Source organism: Dromiciops gliroides, chromosome 3 (assembly GCF_019393635.1).
Source record: "Dromiciops gliroides isolate mDroGli1 chromosome 3, mDroGli1.pri, whole genome shotgun sequence".
Lineage (NCBI taxonomy): Eukaryota > Metazoa > Chordata > Mammalia > Microbiotheria > Microbiotheriidae > Dromiciops > Dromiciops gliroides.
In genome coordinates, this window is record NC_057863.1 from 513,403,254 (window position 1) to 513,426,051 (window position 22,798).

The 22,798-nt window shown below is 37.8% G+C and overlaps 1 non-coding gene across 1 annotated transcript; it reads left to right on the top strand.

Moving 5' to 3' along the window:
- The first annotated feature begins 21,262 nt into the window (after positions 1 to 21,262).
- Positions 21,263 to 21,384, top strand: LOC122752420. Its single transcript, XR_006356165.1, has one exon. It is a non-coding gene; the product is annotated as a U6atac minor spliceosomal RNA (small nuclear RNA).
- Positions 21,385 to 22,798: the final 1,414 nt, after the last annotated feature.

The window sequence follows — 22,798 nt, forward strand, 5'->3', positions numbered from 1 at the left end:
ACAGGAAACCTTTCCTGACATTCCTTCTCTTCCCCAATTGTTAATGCTCTCTTTTTCCTCCTATAGTCACATCTGTTCTCATCTGTTTACCTGCCATAATCTTCTAGAAGACTGTATGCTCCTTGAGGGTAAGCACTGGGTCTTGTCTGATGAGTCCTTCATGCTAGCATAATATCTGGTTAGAGGCATTTACAATAGACATTTTTTAAATGCTTCTCAAATTTTGCTGGAGCACAGGGAAGAAAGCACTTGCCCTTTTCTTCCTCTGTTAAGACTAATCTTGGCTATAACTGAATAATGCTTTTTGTGTATACAGATTCTAAATTCCAGGAGGAGAAAGTCTAAAATGAACTTATAAGTCTGGTGCTTTCCTTCCTCCCTTTTCTGTTTATAGAAGCTTATTTGTGTCCATGTTGGTCATCAAGCAAAACTGCATGTTTATTTCCCAGTGGGTTTATGAAAGCCAGGTTGCCCTACTGCAGGATATTTATATTTTCTACAGGCAAAGCCCTCCCTGAGAGATGAGACAAGCAATTCATCTGCCAAAAATATTGAGTATCGTCAGCACATGCAAAAAAAGACCATTTCAGGACTTGAAGATACTGTTGTTTTGAGCTGATAAGTCACCTCATTTAGGTCTAGTTTTCCTTCCCCATTCACTGTGAAAACAGTTTCTGCTGACCATGGCTTCTGATGCTATGCACCTCTTCCATCAGGTTCAACAACAACCACTTATTAAGGGCCTACTGTTCTATATTAGGGCAAAGTACTATATTAGGCCCTGGATGAAATACAGAGTTTAAATAAGACACAGCATCTTTCCTCAAGGAATAGTAATTTATTAGACTAAAAAAATCTGGTAGAGAAATAAAACCAAAATAGAAGGAAGGAAAGAAACAAGCATTTATTAAAGTACTAGGTGCCAGGCACTGAGTTAAACACTTTATAAATAGTATCTCATTTGATTTGCATAGTGGGTCAGGTTAGGAAAATCTGAGTTTAAATATGGTCTCAGACACTTACTAGCTGTGTGACCCTGGGCAAGTCACTTAACATCTTTTTTTCCTTCAGTTTCCCTGAACTTAAAATAGGGATGATAATAGCACCTACCTCCCAGGGATGTTTTTGAACTCAGATCTTCCTAGCTTGATCCACAACCTACCTGCGTATAGAGAACCATAATGCACAAGAGCACATAATGGGTACATCAGAGAGTTTGAAAACAAAATATTCTACAAAGCCTGAGCAGGAAGGTCATTATCAAATAGGGAGAGTGAAGAAGTCTCCTTAGGTAGAGTGGTATTTGAGCTAGGTTTTAAAGGATAGGTAGGATTTGTGGTGTCTAAAATATAATGTGGGTCCTAATCTGACCCCCCAGTTTTTTGGGGGAAACTGGCTAAGATTTACTGACAAATTCAGCAAGAGTTTAGGATTTTAAGGATATATTAAAGTGTGTTAGAAGTTAGTAAAGAGAGAGAATGGAAAACCCTAGTTTACCCTTGCTTTTCCTAGCAGTCCACATGAAGTTCCCCACCATGTCAAAGTCCTGGACAAAAAGGGGGACCCTCCTTTTCTCTGTCTGCTGCCACCAAGCCAGTTCCAGACAAAAAGAGGAAGATCCAGCAAGCCAGCCTCTGCTTCCTACTTCCTCTCTCCCTCCCCAAAGGGGAGGTCCTTCAAGCTGATTGGTTGAAGGTGGTCTCTTGTTGACATAGTAGTCCACAGCCTCTGAGAACAGCACCCTGCTCAGGTTGGGCCACACATGGTCTCGATTTAATCAGCCTTAAGTAGGTACAACTTCTGAGAACAACACTCTACTCAGGGCCAGCCAGGTGTGGTCTCAATTTATTCATTCTTAAGTAGGTTCTCAGTCAGTTTCTCAGTCTCACCCAATTCAATCAATTCTAAATCAGTCTTCAGGTGGGGCCCCTGGGCATCTGCCAAATCCCATTATTTTATCACAGATTTCAGAATTTAAAGGTGGGGAATGAGGGCTTTCCAGGCACAGTTGAGATACAGGGGTTTTAAAGCACATGGTGAATTCAAAGGACTGAGAGTCATCAGGTTTGGCTGGAGCACTAAATGCATGGGAGACAATGTTGTGAGAAAAAGCTAAAAAAGTAGGATGATGTCAGTGGTGGAAGGCCTTCAATGCCAGATAAAGGTGTCTGAATTTGATTCAGGAGACAATGAGGATTTGGGGGCATGGAATTGATATGAGCTGTATATTCTGGTAGCAGAATTAAGAATGGTTGTAGAGAGAAGAGAGTTGATTGAGGTGGGAAAACCTGCAGGGAGATCTTATTAATAGTCCAAGCAGATGTCATTGAAGGTCTGTCCTATAGTGGTAGCAGCAGGAAAAGGAAGAATGTGGTCACTAAAGTGATTTCAGAGGTAGGATTATCAGGATAAATAATTGAATGTGAAAGAGAGACAAGTTTCAAAGATAATCCTGAGGTGTAAATCAGTAAAGTCTTAGGCAGAAAGAGTGAATTCAGGGAAGAAGAAGCAGAAGTAGAATCATAGAATGTCACATTTTAAGAGACTACAGAGGCTCTCTTATACAATCCATACCCCCCCCAAAATCCCCTTATAACATTTCAATAAGGCGTCATCCCCCTTTAACCTAAAGACCTCTAAGTGAGTGGGATCTCACTACCTCCCAAGGCAGTACATTTCATGTTGGGATGCTCTACTGATTAGGATTTCTTTTTCCTTTAAACTGAACCTAAATTGGCCTCTCTGTAACTTGCATCCTTGAAAAGTACTACCCTCTGGAGTCAAGCAGACTAATCCTCTTTCACAGGACTGCTATCCTCTCTCTTAGTAAGTCTTCTCTTCTCCAATCTAAACATTCCCTGTTCTTGCTACTGACCATTATCTTGTGGTGTGGTCTTCAGTGCTGTCAATATTTTGTTTGCCTCTTAAAACATTCCATCTTGTCCAAATTCTTCCTAAAATGTGACACCCACAACTTAATGCAATATTTTAGCCATGGGTCAATCAGGATAGAGTGCAGTGAGAATATTGTTGCTTCAATTAAGGGTTGAAATGACTGCTGTAGCCACCAATTTTGTTTATTCCTATTGAACTCAGACTAGGAAAACACATGGATCTTCCTCATATGAACAGGTCGTTACCATCATCATAATCATCACCAGCATTTACATAGTGCTTTAAGATTTGCAAAGAACTTTACATTATATCCTCAAAATAATGGCGTGAGGTATTATTATTGCAATTTTATACATGAGGAAATTGAGGGTAAGAGAGCAGGTAAGTGACTTGCCAGGATCACACAGCTAGTAAGTGTCTGAAGTAGGATTTAAACTGATCTCATCATAGATTTGTGATTCTGACTTTACCTTTAACTGATGCTTTGTTTCTATATCACAGAAATTCCCTAATACATATGTATACATATACATATATGTGCATATATGCATATATGTATGTATATATTTTCGCTATTGAATTCCCATTTGTTATTCATTCAACAAACATTTATTAATCACCTACTATGTGCCTTTTAAAAATAATATTTTATTTCTCCCCCAATTATATATAAAACCAATTTTTAACATTTATTGGGTTTTGTTTTAAGTTCTGAATTCTATCCTTTCTTCCCTTCCTTTCCTTTTCCCCCCATCCCAAGACAGTAAGCAATCAAATTTAGGTTATATATGTGCAATCATGTAAATTATTTCCATTTTAGTCATTCTGTGCAAGAAAACCGAAAGGAAGAAAGGAAGGAAGGAAAGAAGGAAGGCAGGAAGGCAGGAAGGAAGGAAGCAAGGAAGGAAGGAAGAAAGAAAGAAAAAAGGAAGGAAGGAAGGAAGGAAGGAAGGAAGGAAGGAAGGAAAAAAAAGTATGCTTTAGTCTGTATTCAGATGATACCAGTTCTTTCTCTGGAGGCAGATTACATTTTTCATTATTCAGAATTGTTTTGGATCATTGTGTTGCTGCAAATAGTTAAGTTATTCACAGTTGATCATTGTACAATATTGCTGTTACTATGTATAATGTTACCCTGGTTCTGTTCACTTCACTTTGTATCAGTTCATATAAGTCTTTCCAGGGTTTTCTGAAACCATCCTGTTCATCATTTTTTATTGCATGACAGAATTCCATTACAACCATATATCATAATTTATTCTAACATACCCTAATTGATGGACATCCCCTCAATTTCCAATTCTTAGCCACCACAAAAAGAGCTACTATAAATATTTTTGTACAAATAGGTCCTTTTCTCTTTTTTGGATCTCTTTGGGATACAGGTCTAGTAGTGGTATTGCTCTATCAGAGGATATGCAGTTTCATAGCCCTTTGAACATAATTCCAAATTGCTCTCCTAAATATTTGGATCAGTTCATAACTCCCATGTTCCAAACTTTGTGTTAGATGGAAATTACTTTGCATATATTTCATATTTAATTCTATAGTATCATATATAAATAAATATGAAATATATACAAAGTAATTTTCAGGGATAGGTCAGTGGCAACTGAAGGATTAGGATAGGTTTTCTCCTGATGGAAAGCCTAGGAAAAATCATAGAAATAAGAGATAGAAGATACAAAGAATTTATATGAAGAATGGCAAGCAAACTAATTTGACTTCTTTGCAAGTACTTTTTATATGAGATAATCTTCATATGTATATATATATATATATATACACATATATATGTATGTATGCAAATGTGTATAAGTATATGTATACACACAATGTATATACACACATACCTACACACAGACATATATTTTGATTTATTTAGTTGTTCTCCAGTTGAGTCCTCTATGAGACAATGAGATCCTTGAGAATTAGGGTTGGTTTTGCCTTCTTTATATTCCTAGAGCTTAACATAATAAACCTGACACATTGTTGTTGGGTCATTTCAGTCATGTCTGACTCTCTGTGACCTCATTTGGGCTTTTTTTGGTAAAGATACTGGAGTGGTTTGCCACTTCCTTTCACAGCTCATTTTATACACAGGGAACAGGTAAACAGGGTTAAATGACTTGCTTAGGGTCCCACAACTAGTAAGTATCTGAGTCTGGATTTGAACTCATGAACATGAGTCTCCGTGATTGAAAACTTAGCACTCTATCTGCTGAGCCACGTAAATGCCCTTCCTGACACAGAGCAAGTGCTTAATAAATGCTGGTTGATCTGTTGCCTTGACTTGAGCATAGAGTGTCTCAAGGTTATTAATGTTTAATAAGTCTGAAATGGGAGCTGGTGACAGATTCTGAAGAGCTTAAAAAGTCAAACAGGAGTTTGTGGAGGTTTGAAATATTTAGAACTTTTTGGTAAAGAAATGAAGGAGGGGGGCAGCTAGGTGGCACAGTGGATAAAGCACCAGCCCTGGATTTAGGAGGGCCTGAGTTCAAATCTGTCCTCAGACACTTTACACTTACTAGCTGTGTGACCCTGGGCAAGTCACTTAACCCTCATTACCCCGACCCCCCCCCCCCAAATTTTAAGCTCCTTAAAGAAATGAAGGAGACAATGAAGTAATCATATCACATATAACACCCTCCCTGATAACAAAGAAAAACAACTGGGCAAAACCTACAACAAAACAACCATGTCTGACAATGCTTTACATCATCCTGCACCCATATTCCTCCATTTGTTCTTTTTTTTTCTTTCCACTCCCCCCCATTTGTTCTTTGTCCTTTGTTCTCAAAGAGGACCATAATATCAGGAAGGTAATGTCATGACTTGCAGTGAACTGGATTTAAGTGAAGCAGGGCTGTGCAAGGTCACCAGCCTCACTTTCTCCTCTCCAGCCATCTGGGTCCAGTAGCAAGATATACATCAGGATGACAGAAGATGGCCCTCCCATATATTCCCCCACCTTTCTAGTGAAAGGAAGGAAATATGCTCCTTCATCAGTTCTCCCTGACCAAAATTGGTCATCGCAGTGACCCAAAATTCAGGTCCTTTTTCCACATTGTCTTTCCTTATGTAATTGTAGCCACTATGTGCACCATTGTCCCAGTTCTGCCTTTTTTCAATATGTATCAATTTATACAAGGTGAAACTGTTTTTTAAAAACCCAACGGTAGTATTCTACATTTTGCATTAGAATTTTTGACAAACCTTCTAACCTGTTTGAGCCTGGGCTTCTGAGTCTATAAAATGAGGAAGTTGTGTTAGATAACCTCTAAGGTTTTATTTTTAGTGCTAAATTATGATCATGTGATTTATGTCTATTCAATTTCATATTAAGAATCAAGTCAATAAGCATTTATTAGTTGCTTATTTTATTTCCAGGCACTGTGTTAAGCATGGTGCTAACAAATGTAAGCAGAAAGTACCTGTCCTCAAGCAGCTTCGATTTTATTAGGGAAAATGATACATTAAAAAACAAACAAACAAACAAAAAATACTTGAAATGGGGGTAGGAGGTGGTAGTGGGAAAAAAGGAACCAGATACTGGGGCATTATAAAGATAATCTAGGAGGAGAGTCAGGAATTGCAGCCGGAAGAGGAATGAAGGCATGGGTAGCCTAGGCATCCTCCTTAAAACAGAGGTTGTAAGAGGAGTCCGGTCATTGGAGGGAGGGGCCAAAGGAGAGCAGAGGGCATTTCCAACATGTGAAGTCTAGGGCTAGAGTGATTTTCCAGGGCAGAGAGGTTTGTAGGCTTTATAGACTGGGAAGAGAGTCAGGAGTACAGGAGTACAGAGGATAATGAAGCATATGGCTCCATTTCAGTCAAAGTTTTAGTGAAGTGACTGAAATACTTAGCATCTCCATCCTCAGACTTAGCCAACACTGAAGCTACATTAGTAGCCTCTTAAGGCACTTGATTGATACAGTGGATAGAGTGCTGGACCTGGAGTCAGGAAGACCTGAGTTCAAATCTGGATTCAGACACTTCCTAGCTGTGTGACTCTGGGCAAGTCAGTTAACCCTGTTTGCCTCAGTTCCTCGTCTGTAAAATGAGCTGGAGAAGGAAATGGCAAACCACTCCAGAATCTTTGCCATGAAAACCCCAAATGGCATCATGAAGAGTCAGACACAACTGAAAAATGACTGAACAAGAGGCACTTGGAGATAGAAATAAGAAAGAGACTTTATTTTATGGTCATTCTCTCTATGCAGTCTTATATTTCCAAAGGCCAGCTATAAACCTAATGTTCTTTTTGCCTGATAGAGCAATCAGAAAGCAAACAATTATTTCATCTAGGGGGATTCCAGGAAATGTTTAATAACCAGTTCTCCAAAACACAGGACACTTTTAAGTGTAATCTGTATCATTAGCATTTTCTTCATCACTTTCATAAGTCTAGACAATTAACAAGATAATAAATCATTTGCTGATTTGTAGTCTTTACAGATTTTTGAGGTGCGAATGTTCACACTGAAAATGTAATGATTCATTCTCCAGAGCTACAAACCCCTGACTATCACTGATATTCAACAAGTTTCCTTCACTCATGAAATATCGCATTATAACAAATATTTTAAGTACTGAGGGATTCATCACCTCAGACCAACCTTTCAATGACATACCTTTCCAAATTGAGCTAAGATGGTCCTCCATTAAAAATGTGTAGCTAGGGGAGAAGCTAGGTGGCACAGTGGATAAAGCACCTGCCCTGGATTCAGGAGGACCTGAGTTCAAATCTGGCCTCAGACACTTGACATTTATAGCTGTGTGACCTTGGGCAAGTCATTTAACCCTCATTGCCTCACAAAAAACCAAATAAAACAAAAAAAAATGTGTAGCTAGGCCTATAGTTGAAGCTTTTCTAGCTGGGTATAACCTACTGGAGCTCTTCAGTTCCACACAAAAATGAAACATTACAGAAGGACTTTAGGTACTTGGAGTAAACCCTGTGATACCATTAATCAATTAACAAGCATTTATTAAATGCCAAATGTATGACATTGTGCCAGGTGCTAGAAATACAAAGACAAAAATGAAATCATCCCTTTCCAGAAGATTACATTCTACTGGGGATACAAGATGCATGCATATACACATGTATGTATTTATATACATATATAAAGATATACAAACATATACCTAAATATGTGTGTTTATGTATATCTATATATATGAACATTTTATATGCATATGAGTATATGCACACATATACACATCTGTATGCATATACATATATATGTGTGTGTGTGTATCTGTGTATATATACACACAAACATATATACAAATGCACATACACCTGATCTTTGATTTCATTGTATATGGAAACTCACAATGAAAAAAACTCCCATCAATGCCAATTAACATTTGCTCTGACACTTAGAGAATTGTCTGGGGACACTGAGAGGTTAAGCGACTTGCCCCAGAGGTAGAAAGCCCATAGATGTCTGCAGCAGAACTTGGTCCTAGGTCTTACTGACTCTTGAGATTGGCTCTTTAGCCACTATGCAGCTAAATATATGTGAAATAAATACAAGGTAATGAATTGAGGTACTGGCAGCTTGTAGGAAATGCTTCCAGTAGAAGATATACTTAAGCTAAACTTTGAAAGAAATTAGGGGAACTTTGGGACATGTAACCAACAGAGTGGAGGACTAGACTTTTGTATAGTACCTGTTATACCTAAAAAAAAAAAAAAGTTTAAAAATCCAAAGACAAATTAGAGGCCAGAGGTAAAGAATTTAGGGTGATATCCTTTGGATAAGAAAAGCCAACGAAGTTAACAACCTTAAGAATTAACAGTGGGAGAGCTAATCCGCACTGTACTCACTCAATAGCCACCCCCACAAGTTTCTACACTTCCACAGGTGCACAAACCCATGCACTGGCTTGTGTTTTGGGAGTTATTCAGGGATTTCCCTCCTTCTGCAGTCTCTGCCAGTACACACAAGCCCTTCCCTTCCCCCAGCATCCTGTTACAACAAGTAGCAGACCTCAGTTCTGCTCAACCACATGTTAGGAAGGGAAAAGTGTTGGGGTGTGGGGGGAGGTGGAGATCATATTTTCATTTTATCTTTGGGAAGGTTAAGGAACCCCAAAGCTGTAGAAACCCTTTTCAAAATACCCACTCCACCCTCCCCAAAGCCTGCAAAAATCAGCAGATATGGACCGAGTCCAGCTGGAGAACAAAAGTAGGGAGGAATCTGGGACAAGGGGCCAGTGTAAAGCTGCACCAGGCCTGAGAAAAGGGGACTGGAATCCAGTTAGGACCAGTTCTGTGTCTTTAAAAAACTACTTGGGGTGGGGCAGCTAGGTGGAGCAGTGGATAAAGCACCGGCCCTGGATTCCAGAGGACCTGAGTTCAAATGTGACCTGAGACACTTGACCTTTATTAGCTGTGTGACCTTGGGCAAGTCACTTAACCCTCATTGCCCAGCCCCCCAAAAAACAACCAACAAATAAATAAATAAATAAATAAATTTTTAAAAAAGAAAGAAAGAAGCTACTTGGGGCAAAGATCCCCGAGGTTGGAGGCAACCAAGACAGCTTTGAGGTTCAGCTCTGGGGGTAAAGCCCTTCATCACTGGTCAAAGAGTGAGAAATGGGGAATATAAAGGGAAAAAAACGTAAAACCAACAAATATCTTAGGAGGGAGGAAATTAATCTGAAAACCTAGAGAACAAGCAGACAAAACATTAAGGAGGATGAATAACAAGACATCTAAAAAAACTGCAAGCCCATCTAAATAAATATTTCAAGAGAAAGAAAATTGACTCAACACTCAATTAAAACACAGAACCTTGGGGATTCCTAAGAAAGCAAGGAAGATGTTCCATAATGGTTTAAGATAAAAATCATAATTTTGAGAGAAGTTAGACTGGAACAAAGGGCAGAATTCATAATCTGCAAAGCAGAAATAATTAGCAGAATTTTTAAAAAATTGAATCCATGGTGGTGAGTTTCTCCAAAGAAGTGAAGGAGATAACACATTTGGAATATAAATATGCTGAAGAGAAGGACAATCTGGAAGAAGAAAAGCAAAAGGCAATAACATCAATAAAAGATAAGTTATCTATGCAAACAAAACACATTGGTCTTAAAGTTAGGGTACATAGAGACAACTTAAGGATCATTTGCCTTCCAGAAGAACATGATGAGTCAAAAAATCTGAACACCTTTATGTAAGAAATAACATAAGAAAACTTCATAGAATTCTTTGTTAAGTTTGTTTGGTTTTTTGGGGGAGGCAATTGGGGTTAAGTGACTTGCCCTGGGTCACACAGCTAGTAAGTGTTAAGTGTCTGAGGCCAGATTTGAACAGAATTCTTAATACAGAAAGTAAAACAGATCTACAAATTGCCTCCAGGTGAAAAAAAAAACACAAAGAAAACAAAAAACTGCTTGCTTCAGATCCCAACACTCATAGTTGTTAAGCTTAACAATTCTGTTTTCAAAAACCAAATTTTTCAAGCAAGTAGGAGAAAGACCTTCAAATATAAAGACAATTGAACTAACCCAAGATTACTCCACACTCACCCAAAACTGTAAAACAGAATGAATGAATATATTCTGAAAAGCAAAAGAACCCAAGATACAATCCCACATGACCTTGCAACCTAAGCCTAATTATCAAAGAAAAAAGCTGGCTGCCTAATAAAAAGAAGCATTAAAACATTCATATAAAAACAAACAACACCTCTCCCACTAAATCAGAAAGAACATATTCTTTAATTTGCAAATACCTCCAATAGAAACACAAAAAAGGTAAACACATGTATCAAGGAAAACATAAGTTAATAAATTTCTCTATATGTAAAGACTATTAAAAAAACACAACCTAGAAAGAAACACCTTTTGGGTTTAAAAAAATTAAAATAGAGGGACCATTAAGAGATTTCTTTCTAAGAGTTCAGAAGGGGACAAAAATAAATGTGAAATTTTCAGAACTAGAACAGTTAATGGTAGAGGAGCAGGCCTAAAACACCATGGTCTAGGCCCTGTAACAATCCCAACAGGTGAATCAGTGTATTTTGTGGGACCAAGTTGTAGAATGGGAGGGGGAAGGGAGGGGGAGAGAGGAGGGAGAGAATAAAGTGGAATATGTTGTACCCCAATCAAGTCCATGATAAAAATCAAAGGGAAGTAACTCTTGGAGTGTCTCAGCAAGAAGAAGGGTGACAGAAGAGTGATAGATGTGGGAGTGAGGGATTGAAACAGGGAAAAGAAATAGGTAAATCTCTACTCAATGTGGGGAAGGGATTTCATCAAAGAACACTGCATGGGTTAAATATATATGTATATGTGTGTATGGATATATCACACATGTGCATACATGTACACACATGCACACTTATATATACATACATATATGAAATGGGCTATGGGAATATTGAAATGGGTCTAATGTTCAGGGATTTATTGCATAGGGAGACCGCTTTAGTCAAAGAGAGTATTGTGCCTCCATGGATAGTGTTCTACCTTGGAGAAGAGAAATCAGAGCTTTTGGGGACAATTGGCCTCCAGAAGGGTAGGAGGGCATGAATACTGAGAGAAGACTTTCTGGCAAATGAAAAGAAAATTATCATGGGGAAGGCAAGCAAAAGAACTGGATCAAATCATTTGGGACACAGGGAAATTTCTACCATGAAGCAGATGGTCTGTAGCTGCATTACTTCTCCCAGAAATGGATGTTTCTAAGAGTGAGTCACGACAGAAAAAAGGAAAAGAGCTACAAGACAGCAAAATAGAATTTGGTAGAAGAGAGAATTCAAACATGGTATTGTAGAAGCTTTAATTCTATGAAAAACACAAAGACACTAAAAAAAGAATAATTCAATTATAATGACCACGAATTAAAGAATAAAAGTTTAGAATAGCAAGTGAAATATTAATTAAGAGAGGAAGGTAAGGAAATCTTTTTTAGAAAAAGGTGCATAAAATGAAAAAAAAAACCTAAGAAACAAAAGAAGTTGGAGAGGTGTAGAAAAGGGAAGTTTAAAAATTAACCACTTAACTGAAAGGGAAAAAATAAGGGAAGAATTACAAAACTTAAAAAAAAAAGACAAAAGAAAAAGGAATCAGTATGTTGAGCAAAACCCTGAAACTAGGGGAAAGGTTTACAAATAATGGCTTTTGAGAGTGAGGAGAAAAAAAAAACTTGTGGAAACAGGGTTTCTTTAAAGTTGATTGTAGAAAACTAATCACAGGGACAGAATTATATTCTGTAATGATTTTAAAAGTTCGAGAGACATAGTTCTGGGTAATTTAATCATTTTATTAATAAAGCCATCCTGTTATTAATAAAAGGATGGTCATTTGGCCATCTTTGTTAAACCAAAGACAGTCATGGTGGTGGGTTCATACTTTATAGAACCTTCAAAGAGTAGGTGTTCAATGAGAGGTTGAGTGACATCATGTCACCCTTAGCAAGAGAGGCTTATCTCTATGCCCAGACAACCCCCAGTCTTAGGCAATCTATTCAAAGAAATTATACCCAATCAAAGCCTGAGCAGAACACAATGGCTACTCCACCAGGGTGGGGTCTTGAAAAATAAAGTGAGTCCAATCTCATTATCAGCAATGTTCTTCGAAAAATCAGGACTTGAGAGGAAACGGAGAACTCTGGATCTCTCCAAATCCTTGGTTATTATTTTTTTTAACATTTTGTTTCATTTATTTTGCAAGGCAATGAGGGTTAGGTGACTGGCCCAGGGTCACACAGCTAGTAAGTGTCAAGTGTCTGAGGCTGGATTTGAACTCAGGTACTCCTGAATCCAGGGCTGGTGCTTTATCCACTGCACCACCTAGCTGCCCCCAATCCTTGGTTATTAATAATCATTTCTCTCAATTCTAAAAGAGGGGAACAAAAATGTTCTAATATTCTAAAAATATTTCTTGACACCAATAGAGGAAAATATAAACCTGATAACTTTAAATATGAATGGATTAAACGATTCAACAGAACTTAAAGAGTAACAGATTGGATGAGAAAACAAAGCCTCACAATCTGTGGTTTACAAGAAACATGAAAAGCAATGACACACACAGAATAAAAATGAGATGCTAGAACAAAACTGATTATTCATCAGGTGAATCCAAAAAAGCAGGAGATGAAATGGATGAGATGAAGGATTCTGAGAGTCAGAGGTGAGGAGAAATTGTATTCTGGGCACTAGGAACTGCATTTGCAAATATAGAAATGGGAGATTTGTCTTTGTGTTGGAGGGAGAGAAGGAAGAGCAGTTTGCCTAAATCACTATATGTGAAGGGGAAAGCTGTCTAATAAAGCTGGAAAGGTAGATTAGAGTCAGTTTATGAAGGACAGAGGAGTTCATATTTGAGCTGAGATAATGGGGAGTCATCATGGAACAGGCAGGTGGGGGTGAGTTGACATGGTCAGAGCTGTGCTTTAGTAATATCACTTTGACAATTGTATGGAGGATGTCCTAGAAGAGAGAATGAAGAGGCAGTCCCTGAAATAGTAATAGTCCAGGCAAAAGGTAGTAATGGTGTGAATGGAAAGAAGGCAAAAGATACTATGATGAATCTGTGATCCCATAGATAAAGGTATGTCCCTCATCAAGTATCAATGGCAATCTATCCATGCCTTCTCATCCTAAATGATTCTTCATATCTTGGGAGTGGGTGGGTTAGGGGTGCCCTCCTCCCACAAAAACCTCCGGCACTGTCCCTTTCCTCCTGTAAGATCTGGAAAATCTGGAAACAATCTGGAAAATCTGAGTAAAAAGTTTTGGCCCTTTCTTTGTACCAAACAAGAAGTCTGAATTATTATGGTATTAAAAGATGAAGTATGTTGATATTATACAATACTGTACAGATATTTTATACATTTCTGAGTTTTTAAACATTTTCTGTGTCATCTGATGGCCTTTGAGTGTTGTCTACAGCTTCCACAAGACTCCCCCCAAATTTCCATTTAATTTTTTATGCTCACCCACATTATATCAAAGCAGTGATGGGTAAAGTCACAATGTAGAAGGGATAACTGTATTTTTCGAGAAATCCCCTATAGAGATTTAAACAATGCATTAGAAACCTAAGTCTTTCAACCTATGTTGCACTTGGGTTTTCTCTCTCTCTCTCTCTCTCTCTCTCTCTCTCTCTCTCTCTCTCTCTCTCTCTCTGCAGGGCAATGGGGATTAAGTGACTCACCCAGGGTCACAAAGCTAGTAAGTGTCAAGTGTCTGAGTCCGGATTTGAACTCAGGTCCTCCTGAATCCAGGGCTGGTGCTTTATCCACTGTGCCACCTAGCTGTCCCTGGGGCTGTATCTCTTAATCCTTGTTGCTCTGGAATAACTAATCAACCAATCAATCAACAAGGATATATTAAACACCTACAATATGCCTGGTACTAGGCTCCATTTCTGATCATGAACTCTCCCTTAATGATGACTTTTCATACAGAGCTGTTACTGAGGCAGAGTGATAGAGTTTCTTCTCAGGACACCAAAATTTAGAAGGACCTGACAACATTTAGACTAGTTCAGCAGGTAGAAACAACTGACCTTCGTGCCTGGTTAGCAAGAATGAGTTATAAAAGGCAGCTACCAGATGGTCTTCCTCCTCTCATTCCCTCACCACCTTCCAGCTCTGACATCAGTCTTCCCTAACCTACTCCTTCCCTCAGCAGCAGCCTTCCCACCAAGGCCTTAATGTCCTACTCATCCCATAGGGCTTTGTGTCCCAAAGGGTCAGGGTCCTCTGTTATTCCATCAACAACACCTGTTTGCCCCAAATGTCTTTTGCAGTGTTTGTCCCAGGTACCAAAACTACTTGCCAACAATCTGCTTTTATGTGACTTCTTTCATTCAAGTTACCTTTGGAAATACAGCCTATTTATGCCCACCACATATCTCTCCATTGACCTTTGGGTCACATGCCATTTCAATGATTTGAACAGTGTAATGGTCCAAGATTTTAAACTATAGACAGTGGTGAATATTGGAGTTAAAAATGCATTTCTAAGTAAACATTGTTTAAAATATATAAAGCTTTTTTAATGATCCTTTTATTTCATCATATTACTTTAAATTCATATGCGCTTCCAGAGGGCTGCTAATGCATCTTACAGAACAGCACTAAAAAAATACGTGGGAAGCTCAATAGATATTAAACAATGTACCAAGGATGGATAGGGACAAACATTTTAAAAATGAGAAGGCAGGCAAGGTAAAGCAAAGTGCTATCTCACCTTGCCTTAATAATCATGAACAAACATTTATTGAGAGTCTCTTGTGTACAGGTCACCGAGCTAGGCCTTAGTAATACAGAGATACAGTCCAGTCTCTTAAGGAGGCTAAAGTCTACAGGACTTAGTCAACAATAATGAGTCAACAATACAGGCTTGTACACAGTCCCTTCCAGAGCTACTGTTTGGTGTTCTCATATGTATGTGGAAAAATGACTGGTACAATCAGTAAGTCTCAGAAAATTGCAGAAGAGGGAGGAATCACAAAAAGAATCTCAGGGTTGGAATTTCCTTCAGAGATGATATGGTCCATTTTACACTAGCAGAAGTGACTTCTACCACACACACCTGAGACAAGTTGATCTCCCGGCCTCCATCTGAAGACCTCTTGTGATGCCCACCTAAGTAGTCTTTCTTTTTTTCTTTTTGAAAGTGTCTAAACAGTTTCTTTTTTCTAAACAGTTTCTTTTTTTTTAGCTAACAAGCATTTATTTTGTCTTTCCCTTCCACCAAGCATTTTTTTTTAAATAGCATCTTGGATTATTTTATTTATTTATTGTTTGTTTGTTTTTTGGTGAGGCAATTGGGGTTAAGTTACTTGCCCATGGTCACACAGCCAGTAAGTGTTAAGTGTCTGAGGCCGGATTTGAACTCAAGCACTCCTGACTCCAAGGCCGGTGCTCTATCCACTGCGCCACCTAGCTGCCCCCCTCCACCAAGCATTTTTAATAGAATGAAACATGCAATTCATCACGGGTCCCACATTTCCCTAAAGCAGCAAGTGGTTCTGATAAAGAAAAACACAACAAAACAAAACCCAAAATGGAACCTTCCTCTCATGTCTTGAAATGGAACTCGGATACTGAAGATGCATTTAAAAATTTTTCTCTATGCTGTTGGAACAAACCTTTGTGAAAGGCCAAAGCTCTATTTTATCTAGCCATTATTTTTCATTATAATCAACTTTGTATTTATATAGTGTCTCTCTGCCTCCTAAATCTTCATTAACCTTCATAATACCTTAAACTCTATTTTCTAATTCATGCTTGGAAACATGAGCTTGGAGGTGGGGGTGGGAGAAGGGTCCTTTAGTTTCCTTTCAGCTCTTAGATTCAATAGTTCTATAATGTGCTGGCCTCAACCCTCCCCCTTGGCCAGCTGAATTACAACAAGCAGACAGTTTTATCTTGAACAGTCTCTTCTAGGCTCAGGTCTGGCCACTAAGTAGAAATGGCCAAGCCATACATTTGGAGAAATTCCAGGCAATCCATCCTAAACACTGAATGGTTCTGGCCCAGTACCAGCCTTCTACTAAAATTCCAGAAATTGTGATTCCAGACACGTTTCTACCTTGGCCCCCAGGATAACGGAAGTCACAAAAGAGGCAGAAATTAAAATGTCAGCCCAGCTGGGCCCAAAAGTGTTGGCCAAAAATTACAATAGGACCTGTGGCTGATTGGATCATCTAACTTGAGCACATCTGTGCCTCCTGTTCAAAGCAAATCAGAGTAGCACATACTCTGGGGTCACCTGCCTCTATCAAAATAGTATAAGATAGTTAACAAGAGCATTTTAGATTTTAATGAATAAGAATCAGCAACAGTGAAAACACTGATTTAAAGACATTATTGGTAGGCCTGATGAGCTCTCTTTAATGAGCTATCATCACCACCCATCATTAGCCTATTCTACCTGAAATACTTGATTGAGGTTGGCATGGTAAGTGAAAGAAAGGCACCATTATTCCCAGCCATGGAGAAGCATGTAAGATAGATGGAGAATAACCAAGCAATCTCATTTAACTCAGATTATGGAGGACAAGTATCCCACCCCCCCCCCCCTTACCCCACCTCCACCACTACTTTAGAAAGATGAAGAATCACTGGAACCAAAGAAATACTAGAGGGAAGGATGGATACTAGATGAGGTTAAGCATGAACCTGAGAAAAATAAAGAGAAAATACTCAGGGACAAAATCGAGGCCATGGGCAATATCAGGGATTGAATGATACTGGAATAGAGCCATTAGCATTTTATTCTCCTTTCACTTTTAATCAGCTAATCACAGACCCAATTGGCCATTGATGTAATGAAAAGTCTTATCATTTGTCTTAAAGTAATCAATCTGGTTCTCCATTGCCAAATGTAGAGGGCTAAGTAGGGACAGATTTTGGTGTCTGCAAATTTATGTCTCTAAATATTTGCAAGATTTGAAATTGACCAGTCAGAGCAGAAAGGTGCCTTTTCTTTGGCCAGCCTGGTGAGCCAAGGCATGTTTGGGACCCTTCCAACAGAAATTACACTTCCTGCCCAATTTATATCATAACTCAGAGATGTAGCAGGGCAGGACCACAAACAGAACTGACTGGTTTGGCATCCAAGGAGTTCACTTCTCAGAATTACAATGTTTTGGTTTATCTCCTTAGACCTTCATCTAAAAATATTTGAAGGGGAATGATGTGGAAAAATTCATTTTGTCTCCACAAGGCTAAGTGAGAAGCAGTGGATGAGAGTTACAGGATGGCAGGATTCAGTTGAGTAGAAGGAAGAACTTCCTCACAATCAGAACTGATCATTTCAATTCAACCAGAATTTATTAATTGATTACTATGTGCTAGGGATATATAGATAAAAATGGAACTGACCTCAAGGACCTTATATTTTGCAGGGGAAAAACAATTCATACATCAATAAAAATATAAAATATGCAAAAACTAGAATACAAATTATATTTGAGTGTATGTGGGAAGAAGAGCACTAAAACTTGGCGGCAGCGGGGTGGGGCGGGGGATAAAGAAAGCCTTCATGTCAAAGATTGACCCTTAGTTGAGCACTGAAGGTAATCAATCAATAAAGTGATGAAAATATATTTATTAAGAGTTTACTATGTATAAGAAATAAGGGTGTTACATTTTAGTTATTTATTTAGCATTTTATTTTTTTCCTCAATTACATGTAAAAAAATGTAACATTTGTTTTTTTTTAAATTTGGAGTTCCAAATTCTCTCCCCCGCCTCATTGAGAAGGCAAGCAATTTGATATAGGCTATAGATGTGCAGTCATGTAAATCATATATCCATATTAGTCCTTCTGTGAAAAAAAACATAGATCCTCCCCAAAACCCCAAGAAAAATAAAGAAAAATTTAAAAGTGTGCTTCAATCTGTATTCAGATTCCATCAGTGCTTTTTCTCTGGGGATGGATAGCATTTTTCATCAACTGTCCTCTAGGGTTATCTTGGATCACTGCATTGCTGAGAATACCTAAGTCATTCACAGTTGATCATTGTACAATATTGCTGTTATTATGTACAATATTCTCCTGCTTCTGCTCATTTAACTTTTCATCAGTTCATGTAATTCTTTCCAGGTTTTTCTGAGAGTATCTTGCTTCTCATTTCTTATAGCACAATAATAATACATCACAATTATATACCACAACTTGTTCAGTCATTACCCAATTGATAGGCATGCCCTCAATTTCCAATTCTTTGCCACCAGAAAAGAGCTGTTATAAATATTTTTGTACATATAGATCCTTTTTGTTTTTGTTTTTTATCTCTTTGGGATATAGAACTAGTAGTCATATGCATAGTTTTATAGCCCTTTGGGCATAGTTCCAAATTTCTCTACAGAATGGTTGAATCAGTTCACAACTCTACCAACAATGATTTAGTGGCTCAATTTTCCCACATCTTCTTCAACATTTGTAATTTTCCTTTTATGTTGTTAGCCAATCTGATAGGTGTGAGGTAGTACCTCAGAATTTCTTAATTTTGTACTACATCTTTCAAGTGGAATGTGTTGCTCTAAGAGATGGTTCCCTGTCACTAGAAGTATATTTGCAGAAGCTGAATGACAAATTGTCAAAAATTTTGTGAAGAAGACTCATATATCAGGTAGAAGAGAGGTCTAGATGTCTTTTAAGATTCTTTTTGATTCTAAGATTCTATGAAGTGTAGATACAGTTTTATTTCAGTGGTTAAGAAGAGAAAAAAGTGTGGGAATGACTAATTCCCAAGTTAATAAAATGCAGGGAGGTGACTTGGCAAGCAACTATAAACAATACATTTAATTATGATTAAATGTAATTGTTATCACTGTAGCATAGAAACATTTAAAATGAACTATCAGGGGGCAGCTAGGTGGTGCAGTGGATAAAGCACCAGCCTTGGATTCAGGAGGACCTGAGTTCACTCAGACACTTGACACTAGCTGTGTGACCCTGGACAAGTCACTTAACACCCATTGCCCTACTCCCCCCCCAAAAAAGAACTGTCACACTATGTGTGCAATATTTTTGAAGTGAGACCATTTCTGAGCATTCTAGAGGAGATGGGACTATGATGTACTTAGCTCTTAACTCAGGGAAAATTTTATAGTAGAAGTTAATTGTAAGAGAGGTAACAGTGGCATTGTGGATGGAGATGTGATGAATGAAAATCCCAAGAGACAGAGTTTCTGGGTAATTAATAATCAATTTATTAATTAGGGTAGCTAATAATCAATAAATTGATGATCAGTGGTTTCTTTTGACAACCAAAGACCACACCATTGAGATCACTGAATGCTTAAATACCTTTGAAAACAGGTGGTTCTCTTAACAGGTGGAAATCAACTCTGATTGGTGAACAATTACTGAGGGGGTGGAAATATTAATGAGGAGTTGGGCTAAAAGTCCTCAGCATCTCCTGCTGAGAAATATAACTTGATCATGAAAGTCAACCAACCTTAGCCATCTGGACAAAGGAATCCATCTCTACCCAGACCACTGTTGCTGATTTTCTCCTTCATGAGCTGAGTTCCCCTGGACTGCAATGGAGGGGTACAAGGGCATGGGCTAAATGCTTTAGGGCTGGGATGCATGTAGATTAGATTATGTTTACATTATAAACAAAAATAAGGTTCCCTAGTTGGGTGGGGTCCACCCATGATCATGGCACATGTACCCAAAGGATTAGGTCAATCTTATTTATCACCCTTGTTTTTCAAAGAGTGGCTGAATGACTTATAAGGACTGGTCCCTGAATGAGGAAATAGAAAAGAAAAATCTTAATCCTAACTTAATAATTGGCTATGAATATAACAGAAAAAGAATCACTTCTCTCAGAGGATTGGTCTTAGAGTCAGGAAGACCTGGGTTAAAGTTTTGTTTCTGATAGATAATGACCATGTGACCCTGGTGAATTGCTTAACTCTCAAGGCTTTGAGTGGCACTTGTAAACTTTAAATATATGTGGCATAGAAGGTGCCAACCTGCATTAGCAAAGGAACTTCCCCAATAGATGCTCCCTATGCCAATGAAATCACAGGTCCAGTCACTATCCTTATCGATTTGTTAGGTTTGCTTAAGGACTAATCTTTAAGGAAAGCCCAGTGAATTAATTCTTGAAGAGATCAATACGTATTTCTTCAAATTCACATAATCATAAAGATCTTTAAGACCCTAGAGGGTCTTGAAGGATGTGTTAAAAAGGACTTCAGAGGCAGATTTGAGGAATAGAAAGACACAACATATCTGGATTTTAGCAAGACATCTGACAGTCTTCAATGAAATACTTTGGGATTTGGAGAGGTGTGAGCTAAATTATGATCCTATTAGGTGGCTTCTAACAAGTTTAAAGACAGACCAAAAGAGTAGTTATTAAGACTTTGATGTGAAGCTGGAAATATGTCTCTAGTAGAGTGCCTGAGGGATATACATGTTTGATCGTTAGGCTCTTTCACATTTTTGTCAATGACTTGGACAAAGGCCCAGATGCCATGCTTATCAAATTCATAGATAATAAAAGTTAGGCTGGTCAGCTAACTTAATGGATAACAACTGGATGACAGATTCAGGATCCAGAAAGACCAAAAATATCTAGAATAATCAGCTGAATCTAATAAGATGAAATTAAATGGGGCTAAAAGTAAAGTTCTATATTTTGGTTCAAAAAACTCGACTTCACAGCTATTCCTTTTAAAAATATATGGGGGGGGGGCGGGCAGCCAAGTGGCACAGTAGATAAAGCACGGGCCCTGGATTCAGAAGCTGTGTGACCTGGGCAAGTCACTTAACCCTCATTGCTCCACCAAAAAAAAAAAGATATGGGGAAGTATTTTATAAACTTGAGAACATAAATTACTTGGAGAAGAATTCCCTATTTGGTGTTGTATGAAAGGAGAGAAGGTTAGCACTCCCCTTGATAAAGATGGAAGAGGTCCTAGTGGCCTTTACAATACATATACGGTTAAGGCATTGCCACCTACTCCGTGGCATCTAATCATGTAAAAAAAAAGAATTCCCTATTTGACAAGAATCACTGGAAAACTGGAAATTTTGAAGGAAATAATTTTAATCTTTATTTTATAGCATGTAACACAAAAAGCTCCAAATGGATGCATGACAATTATTAAATGTTACTCAATTAAAAAAAAAACAGAAGCGAATCATATAAGGGGCTTTTCAAAGACATGGTGAAGGAAAAAGTTCTTAACAAAGCTTAACAGAAACAACCACAGAACATATAAAATAGAGAATTTTTAACAGGAATCTGAGAAGCTTTTATATAAATACCATTAGTGCAACCTGGATGTGAAGAGGAAATAATAGCTGGAGAAAAATAATCTTTCTATCAAATATCTTTGTTAAGTATCTGATATTAAAGATATCACAAATATTTAAGACCAAGGGTTATTCTCCAATGGATGGATAAATGGTTAATAAATATGAACAAAGTTCTTAAAAGTATTGTAAAATTTTAAAACCCCACAAAAGATTGTTCCAAATCAATAAAAATAAAAGATATACATCAGAAGAACTCTGAGGTATTATATTGCACCCAACAAATTGGCATTAATAACTAAATGTGGGAATAGTCATGTTGTAGGGGCTATAAAATATGTACAATGGTATACTGTTAGTACTTAAATGTGAATTGGTTCAACTATTTTGGAAAGCAAGTTGAAATTATCCTAAATGAATAAAATGATCTGGATATCCCACTGTTAGATTTTTTCTTTTTTTTTTTTTTAGTGAGGCAATTGGGGTTAAGTGACTTGCCCAGGGTCACACAACTAGTAAGTGTTAAGTGTCTGAGGCTGGATTTGAACTCAGGTACTCCTGAATCCAGGGCGGGTGCTCTATCCACTGCGCCACCTAGCTGCCCTGTACTGTTAGATTTTTAAGGAGGTGAAAGATCCCATATACAACAATATTTTTACAGCATTCCTTTTCATGGTAAAACAGATCTAGAGACAAAATATATGTACATAAATTGTGGATGCACATAACTTAAAGAAATTGTGGTGTAGGAATATAATGTAATATTATTATGCCATGGGAAACAATGAATATTAGAAATACAGAGAAGCATATGAATTGATGCAAAATAAAGTAAGAACAAGGAAAACAATATATGTATATATAATTAATATTAGCTCATATTATGAATTCACTATATAAATGTAAATATACTATATAAAGTACAAAAAAAAGAAATCAAACACTGTGTAATTATAATGACCAATCTCATCCCTGAAGAAGAGAGAGGGAAATTTCCTTCCTTCTCTTCTTTGCAAAGACTAAGGATTATGGGTGTGGAACATTGCATATATTGTTACTGAGATAATGTTTTGTGTTGATTAGTTCTGTTGAACTTTTTCTCCATCATGTTTTTTAATTCTAGACAATCAGCAAAACAA